This window comes from Stomoxys calcitrans, chromosome 2 (genome assembly GCF_963082655.1).
Source record: "Stomoxys calcitrans chromosome 2, idStoCalc2.1, whole genome shotgun sequence".
Lineage (NCBI taxonomy): Eukaryota > Metazoa > Arthropoda > Insecta > Diptera > Muscidae > Stomoxys > Stomoxys calcitrans.
Window position 1 is genome coordinate 19,925,429 of NC_081553.1, and position 10,021 is coordinate 19,935,449.

A 10,021-nucleotide genomic window follows, 5' to 3' on the forward strand; every position below is an offset into this window, starting at 1 on the left:
CCGCAAAAACTGGAAAACTGAGGAGAAGCAAAAAAACTAACAGCAGAGACTCGCACGACGTCGGAACGCAGCGAGTCCAGTCGATGATAGCCCCAGCATAAAGTAGAAGAAGGATAAAGCTGTAGTAATGAGACCACCACCGAAAACGGTCGAATGTAAGACGCCGGACAAAAAAGCAAAGATGCCGGAGAGGACACCGCGGCGAAAAGCGCGAGCACGCAAACCTAGGCAGCGACTCGAGACCGGATAGTAAAGCCGAAAGAACGGTCAAGCTATGCAGACATGCTTAGGGAAGTTAGGCGTCCCGTAGGAAGCCAAAGTCGCCACCAGCTCCGCTCGTCCAGTCGATGATAGCCCCAGCATAAAGTAGAAGAACGATAAAGCTGTAGTAATGAGACCACCACCGAAAACGGTTGAAAGTAAAACGCCGGACAAAAACAAAAAACCAAGATGCCGGAGAGGACATCGCGGCGAAAAGCGCGAGCACGCAAACCTAGGCAGCGACTCGAGACCGGATAGTAAAGCCGAAAGAATGGTCAAGCTATGCAGACGTGCCCAGCGACGTCAGGCGTCCCGTAGGAAGCCAAAGTCGATTCCCGTTCCGTTCAGAACAAAGAAAAAAAAAAACGCGAGCAATTCTGCTCGTAATGGGAAGCGGTGGAAACAAGGAGGTATTCTGCGAGACCATCAAGGGACCCCTGAGGAGGCTTCAGTCGTACAAGGCCTAAAACTAAAAGCTACAATAGAGATCCTCTACCAGGACTCCCTCTCCATCGCCGAAGAGGTCAATGATGATCAAGGCAACGAGGACCACAGCTGAAGAAATGACTGTGCAACTAACTGCACTTAGTTCCAGAGAGAAGAAAAGTGCCTTCGTCTTGCTTAGCTGCGCCAAGGAGCGGGAAACGCTGATTCAGCTGTTTTGAAGTAGGACTCGATAGAAAAGGAGTGCGACTATGCATTAAATGCGTCAATAGTGGACAAAAGATGAAGGAGTGTGTAGAGCCTCTGAAACGCTGTATATGCTTCCACAGCGGAAAGCCTCGAAGGATCGCCTATCTAGATCAGGAAGATGTAAAGGGGTCATACATGCCAATATGCACAACTCTTCTATCTTAAATAGTTACAGAACGAAGTGCCGACAGCATAGTTATAGGCGAACAATATCGAGGAAGAAATCAAGGATCTTGAGTTGAGCAATGGAAATGGTAACGGATACACCTGGGTGCAGCTGGATCACTTCACGTTGTTTAGTAGCTGTCTCACCCCTAGTGGCAGTAACGACGCCTTCGAAGTGAAACTTGAGCCATTCTATAGCTCGTGAGTTGCAATTGCCAGCTAGTATGTAGGGCCCAACTCTTTATTGGGCATGCCAATGACTAACTCAAGGGGAAGACGAGTTCTAGACAAAACCGCAAGAACTGGCTTACTCTTTGTAAACAGTCGAAACGTGCCAACCTTTAGCCGAGGGGAGCTAAAACCGCAGTACACTGCTGGAATAGCTGAGCAACGAAGCAACTGCATTGAACTAAGACCCAGATAGACGAGAGCACGCCAAGGGAACACGGCTGAAACAGAATACTATACAAGGATGCAAAACAAGTTACTCCCTGCGGTAATAGAAAGCGCAAGAAAGAAAAGTGAGAGGAAAAAAGAGAACACATAACCCAAAACCCTTGGTGCCACGGAGCCCAACAGTGAAGATGGACGCAAGAACAATGGAGAATATATTCCACACACAGAAAAAACACCGTTTCCTTACAGAATACTGGCCGAGGTCATCATACAGATAATTAAAAACAAACCTGAATTTCTTCTGAGAATATTTAACCGGTGCCTATTTTTTTGGAGGCATGGAAGAGACAAAAGCTGAACTTCTCCTATGACATTCATTTGCAAATGCAAACTTTGCCCATGAACATTCCACTAAGGAACAGGGGCAAACTTCTCACATATCAATGAGTGCAGGCCAATTCAAGTTTTAAGCAAAATGATAAGGGGCCTCCTTTTTATAGCCGAGTCCGAACGGCGTGCCGCAGTGCGACACCTTTTGGAGAGAAGTTTTGCATGGCATAGTACCTCACAAATGTTGACAGCATTAGGAGGGTAAAATCAACGCTGACATTCTTTTTTCTGATGGTCTCGCTAGAGTTCGAACCCAGAATCAGTTCATAACATGATATAGTTCCAATAGCAAAGCAATTCTTATCCCTTATCCTTTGTTTGCCTACAAAGAGATAATAAGCAAAGAAGTTGACCAATGCGATCCATGATGGAGGGTATATTAGATTCAGCCCTACCGAACTTGACGCGTTTTTATTGCTTTTATACCCTCCACCATAGGATGGGGGTACTAATTTCGGCATTCTGTTTGTAACACCTAGAAATATGCGCCTGAGACCCCATTCTTGATCGTCATGCCATTTTAAGTCGATCGAGCCTTGTCCGTCCGTCTGTCCTTCCGTTCGTCCGTCTGTCTGTCGAAAGCACGCTTAATTTCGAAGGAGCAAAGGTAGCCGCTTGAAATTTTGCTCAAATACTTTTTATTAGTCTAGCTCGGTTGGGATTGTAAATGGGCCAAATCGGTCCATATTTTGAAATAGCTGGCATATAAACCGATCTTGGGTCTTGACTTCTGGAGCCTCTAGAGGGCGCAATTCTCGTATAAACCTATTTCCCAATTTTACTTCTTGAGACCCTACAAGGCGCAATTCTTAATCGAATGAACTGAAATATTACACAATGACTTCTACAGTGTTCAGCATTCATTTATGGCCCGAATCGTACTATCACTTGATGTAGCTGCAATAGCATAACAGTTCTTATTCAATATTCTTTGTTTGCAAAAAAAAAAAAAGAGATACCGCGCATAGAACTCGACAAATGCGATCCACGGTGGAGGGTATATAAGATTTGGCCCGGCCGAACTTAGCACGCTTTTACTTGTTACTTCTTTTTTTTCATTTTTTTACCCTAAACCACCATTGTGGTACAGGGTATTGTAGATTTGTGCATTTGCTTGCAACGCTTAGAAGGAGAAGAACTGGACCCATCGTTAAGTATACGGATAGGCTTAGAATCACTTCCTGATCCGATTTAGCTATGTCCGTCTGTCTGTCCATGAATTCTTGTAATCAAGGTACAGGTCGCATTTGTTGTCCGATTTTCACAAAATTTTGCTTAAGTGTGTTTTTTGCTTCAAGGACGAACGCTATTGATTTGAAAAATATCGGTCCAGATTTAGATATAGCTCCCATATATATCTTTCATTCGATATGCCCTTTTAAAGCTGTAGAAGCCGATCCTTACAAAATTTGGCACGAAGTGTTTTTTAAACGACCCAAAATGTTTGCAATATTTTATTGAAATTGGTCCAGATTTATTGTAGATATAGCTCCCAAATATATCCTTCATCCGATATGCCCTTTTTGAGCTGTAGGAGCCACAATTTGTGTGTGATCTCTACAAAATTTGGCACGAAGGGTTTCTTTGGGACGTCCCAATATGTATGCAAAATTTCATTTAAATCGGTTCAGATTTAGATATAGCTCCCTTATATAACTTTCATCCGATGTGCCATTTTAAAGCTGTAGAAGCTACAATTTTTGTCCGATCCTTACAAAATTTGGCACGAAGTATTTTTTTAACGACCCAAAATGTTTGCAAAATTTTATTGAAGTCGGTTCAGATTTAGATATAGGTCTTTCGTCCGATTTGACCTATTAAGGCTGTAGAAGGCACAATTTTGCTCCGATCTTTACAAAATTTGGCATGGAGCGTTTTATTCAATGTCCTCATATGTGTGCAAAGTTCCATAAAAATCGGCCCATATCTAGATATAGCTCGCATATATATTTTTCATCCGATATGGCCTTTTAAGTCTGTAAAAGCCAAAATTTTGGTCCGATCTCTACAAATTTTTCATGAGATGGTCTAATTGACATCCCAATACGTGTGCAAAATTTCATCAAAATCGATTTAGATAAAACTCCCATATATATCGTTTAGGCGTTTGAACCACAATTTTCGTACCATCGTAAGAAAATCGTAAAAGGCTCTATTCCATATGTCAATAGGTATGCAAAATTCAAGTCTGACTAAATTTGGATATAAGTGCTATCTATCAAAAGTATGACGTATACTCGGTGGTGTAGGGTATTATATAGTGGGCTACGCCCGACTTTTGCCTTACCTTACTATTTAAATGTTATATTTAGACTTTTTTCTTTAAAAATTGTTTCATACATTGTTACGCCATTATGCAGTGACTTAATGTTATGTTTTCTTGCATTTATTTTTAATTTATTGCTTCTTTCAATAATACGATTTAAAAATATTTTTCTTAATGATTGCCACTTATGAATATTTCATGGCATTAATTTAAAGGCTACATTTTTAATGTGCTCAGCGAAATCTGTTTTACATGACTGCTGGGCATAATTTGATAATTGCGGCATCAGCACGCATAATTACACACTTGTTTCCGTTTCCATGTGAAATCCCAAGGGATCAATGCAATGTGTGTCCTCACAACTTCATTCAATCTCCACTTGAAAATGTCCAGAGACCGTCAGCAAAAATCAAAAATTTTGTTTACATTTCACTTTAAAAATGAACGACCAAAAAAAAGTAGCGGTGTGCATAAATCCTTAATGAGCGCTGTTTTTTTTGGCTCTTTATGTTTTTGGAGGCCCATATATGACGGTGTCAAAATTAAATGAATAATTTTGACTGAATAAACAATTTGTTTATGGGTTCCCTTGGTTATATGGGACTCTAGACTGGCACACAGACCTACATACTTACAACAAAGACACACAATGATTTTCTTATTCACTTGCCTTTACAAAAGAGAAGAGAAAAAGTAACGATTTTATATAGTGCTGCGACATGCAGAAAAATACATACAAATTTCAAGTAAAAATACAAAAATAACACGATATCTCCCCTACCCTACCTTCTTCAAACCCTTGGCCTGTTTTCTCCCCTGCTCAATTATTTACTGAAACCTTATAAATGGCAAAAGGCAACAGACATTCAGGCGAAGTGCGATACCATTAAATAATTCCAAATTCAGTGAAATCATCAAGGACGTTGGCATGGGCATGGGCACTGGCACTGGCACACAAAGTCTTTCTTGGTGACTGACGCTGATGGTGATGGTGAGTGGGCAGATTACATCACATGTTTCATCTCCGTTTTCTAAATGTCAAAGGTATCCATATGATGATGCTGATGATGAGGTAATGGTGGTGATGTTGTTTGTGGTTATGTGTTACAATGAAGCTTTGCTAGATTTGTTGGCTGGTCTTGGACAAACTCAAAAAGTTTCATTTTCCTTTTTTTTTAAAGGACAGACATACTTCCATGTATGTATCTCCAAAAAACAAGATGTCCTTATTTTAGACATTCGCAAAAACAAAAATATAAATCTCTCCGAGTATATACAGAGTACTGTTTGTTTAATATTTTGGGTTTTTTTAAGATTACACTATGCAACAAAACCAAAAAATCATTAAAAAATCCGAATTGGGGAAAATAATAAAAAAAAAAAAATTTAACAAAACAAGTAAAAAGGCGTTAAGTTCGGCCGGGCCGAACTTTGGATAACCACCTCCTCGGGTATATACGTAAACCACCTTTCGTCAAAATCTTTTGCCCCATAGCAGCTATATGGAAATATGTTCCGATTTGGACCAAATACTAATAAGTACAAGTCATTATTCAAATGAGTATAACAAAATATTGGTCTTTTTTTGTAGCTATATCGAAAAATGAACCGATTTGAACCATATACGACACGGATGTCGAAAACCCTAACATAAGTCACTGTGTCAAATTTTGAGTGAAATCGGATTATAAATGGGCCATTGGTCTATATAACAGCTATGTCCAAATCTGGACCGATCTGGGCCAAATTGAAGAAGGACGTCGAAGGGCCTAACACAACTCACTGTCCCAAATTTCAGCAAAATCGGATAATAAATGTGGCTTTTATGGGCCAAAGACCCTTAATCGGCGGATCGGTCTATATGGGGGCTATATGAAGATAAAGTCCGATATAGCCACTCACTGTCCTAAATTTCGGCGAAATCGGACAATAAATGCGCCTTTTATGCCCCCAAACTCTTAAAACAAGAGATCGGTGTATATGGCAGCTATATCCAAATCTGGACCTATCTGAGTCAAATTGAAGAAGAATGTCGAAACGCCTAATACTACTCACTGTCCCAAATTTCTTCGACATCGGATTATAAATGCGCCTTTTATGGCCCCAAAACCTTATATCGAGAGATCAGTCTATATGGCAGCTATAACTAAATCGATCTAGGCCAAATTGCTGAAATATGTCGAAGGGCTTAACTTAACTCACTGACCGAAACGGACTATAAATGAGCCTTTTATGAGGCCAAGACTTTAAATCGAGATATCGCTCTATATAACAGCTATATCCAAATCTGGACCGATTTGGGCCAAGTTGCAGAAAAATGTCGAAGAGCCTAAAACTACTCGCTGTCCCAGATTTCGGCGAAATCGGACAATAAATGCGCCTTTAATGGGCCTAAAACCTTATATCGAGAGATCAGTCTATATGACAGTTATATCCAAATCTGGACCTGGAGAAGAATGTCGAAGGACCTAACACAACTCACTGTCCCAAATTTCGGCTACATCGGATTATAAAAGCGCCTTTAATGGGCCCAAAACCTTAAATCAAGAGATCGGTCTAAATGACAGCTATATGTAAATCTAGACCGATCTAGGCCAAATTGCAGAAATATGTCGAAGGGCTTCACTTAACTCACTGTCCCAAATTTCGGCGAAATCGGACAAAAAATGAGCCTTTTATGGCCCCAAAACATTATATCGAGAGATCAGTCTATATGGCAGCTATATCCAAATCTGGACCGATCTGGGCCAAATTGAAGAAGGATGTCGAAGGGCCTAACACAACTCACTGTCCCAAATTTCAGCAAAGTCGGATAATAAATGTGGCTTTTATGGGCCTAAGACCCTAAATCGGCGGATCGGTCTGTATGGGGGCTATATGAAGATATAGTCCGATATAGCCCATCTTCGAACTTATCCTGCTTATAGACAAAAAAGGAATTTGTGCAAAGTTTCAGCTCAATAGCACTGTTTTTAAAGACTGCAGCGTGATTTCAACAGACAGACGGGCGGACGGACATGGCTAGATGTTCTTAGATATTTCAATGTGTTGCAAACGGAATGACAAAATGAATATACCCCCATTCTTCGGTGGTGGGAAAAACGTTCAAACTGTTATCTGCTTGAGGTAGTCACATCCAACTGAGAAACCGATAGTGGACCGATTCAGGCCACATTTAGCACGTATGTTGAAGGTCATAGGAGATGTGCTTCTGCAAAATTTCAGCCAAATCAGACAAGAACTGCGCCTTGTAATGGCTCAGGAAATGCAAAAGGAAGATAGGTTTATATGGGAGCTATATCAAGCTTTAGACCGATTCAATTCATACTTGCTACGTATATTAGAAGTCAAAAGAGAAATCATCGTGCAAAATTTTAGCCAAATCGGATAAGAATTGCAAAACATGGATCGATATGGTCCATTTACAATCCCAACCGACCTGCACTAATAGTAAGTGCAAATGCAAATTTTGCCCATGAACATTCCACTAAGGAACAGGGGCAAACTTCTTACATACCAATGAGTGCAGTCCGATTTAAATTTTAAGCTCAATGATAAGGGACCTCCTTTTTACAGCCGAGTCCGAACGGCGTGCCGCAGTGCGACATATTTTTGGGGAGAAGTTTTACATGGCATAATACCACACAAATGTTGCCAGCATTAGGAGGGAAAAACCACCGCTGAAATTTTTTTCTGATGGTCTCGCCAGGATTCGAACCCAGGCGTTCAGCGTCATAGACGGACGTGCTAACCTCTGCGCTACGGTGGCCTCCTAATAGAAAGTATTTGTGCAAAATTTCAAGCAACTAGCTTTACTCCTTCGAAAGAATTCTTTTTACAAGCAGACAGACGGACGGACAACCTCTTAACGTGCGGGAGTTTTCCCAGTGTGTTGGAATGTTGCAAACGTTCAACCGATCTCCAAGAAGGGCGAGGCAAAGAACCCTGTGAATTACCTTACTATTTAGATAGGCTTCACGTTTCCAAAGCTATGGAGAGCATGGTTAATCACCATCTTGTGAGATATTTGTAGGCTAACGATATTCTTAGCGACCGGCAGTATGGGTTTCGCAGAAATCCCTCCACGGAACAGCCTGATGGCATTTCTGTCGAAACGTTGTGGTCGCTCTGTCCACCAGTTTGGAAAGAGTTAGGTCGTGGCTCCAGACATCTCCAAGGCATTTGACAGGGTTTGTCACAGTGCACTTTAATCAAAGCTAGTCGCTTACGGCAGTATGGGTTTCGAAGAAATCCCTCCATAGGCTAACCTGATGGCATTTCTGTCGAAACGTTGGGGTCGCTCTATCCACCAGTTTGGAAAGAGTAAGGACGTGGCTCTAGATATCGCCAAGGCATTTGATAGGGTTTGTCACAGTGGACTTTTATCAAAGCTAGTCGCTTAGGGTATGGGTAATGGCTTCGTTCGATTTATATCGAGCTTTCTTCAAGATCGCTCTTTACGAGTTGTTGTAGATGGGTTCTCAGCCATTGAATATAAATTGACCGAAGGTTTACCACAATGCTCTTTCCTTTTTCCCCCGCTTTTTCTTATTTTCATTGAATATCTTTTGAGTCCAACTTCGAATCCAGTCTACTCATGCGGATGAGAGCAACCTCGGTGATTTATTTGCTCTCGACCATAGTCATCAAGAAATTGTGGGCAAGAGACGGATTATGAATGATACACTCTACCAGGACATGCTGGCCATTGCGGAGTGGGGTCGATTGACCAGACCAAATGCTATTTGTTGTCACACAAACCATTCACCAACCCTTTACGATCGTCATAACCTATCGGCCATATAGATGTTGAGCAATCATATGCTTTTGATATTCTAGGAAAGAGGATGCAATTTAATGTCCGTTGGTCTAAATATGCATATATTGGAAGTTTAGAAAGAAGCATTCGAGTGCTGGGGATTTCTTAAGCGATGCAAGAAATAATGCATATCCTCTGATCTTCTCAATGTTTATACAACCTATATCAGGTCAAATATGGGATATATCCCCAGTGGACCCAACCCTGCATTACCGGGCAAACTTGTTTTCAATTAAAAATTTAATTGAAAATAAAATAGTTTTCGATTAAAAAACTGATTGAAAATAAAATAGATTTCAATTAAAAAACTAATTGATTCTATCATTTTTTAATTGAATATGATTGTTTTAAATTACAGTTGTGAGCGAGTTTTGCCATTTGAATCAATTAATTTTTTAATTGAATCTGAAATTTTTGAATTGAAAAATGTTTCAATTAAAAATTAAATTCATACAATTATTTTTTTAATCGAACTTAAACCTTTTCAAGTATGGTGCTTAAGCATATTCAAAATTTTTGCAACATTTTTTGGAGAACTCCCGTACTGTTGGCCATGGACTCTCCAAACAACGCACCTCAAGTTTATGTTATAGGTTTACATTTGTGTATCAAATATAGAAATAAATTGGAATTTTCACATGATTTTAATATTTTTTTCATTCAATTAATTGAAATTTTCAAAATTTTCAATCATTGTTTCAATTGAATATGAAACTTTTTTAATTGAAAAATTTTTTTTAACTACTTTTTCACAAACGGTGAAAATTAATTAATTGAGCCACTACAGGCCGCAATTCTCATCCGATTTGGCTGAAATTTTGCTTGAGGTGTTTTGTTACGATTTAAAATAACTGTGCTGAGTATAGTTTAAATCGGTCTGTAACCTGATATAGCTGCCATACAAACCAATCTTGGGTCTTGGCATCTTCAGCTTTTAGAGGGCGCAATTTTTATCCGATTTGGCTGTAATTTTACACGTAGTGTTTTGCTATAGTTTTCATCAACTGTGCTAAGTATGGTTCAAATCGGTT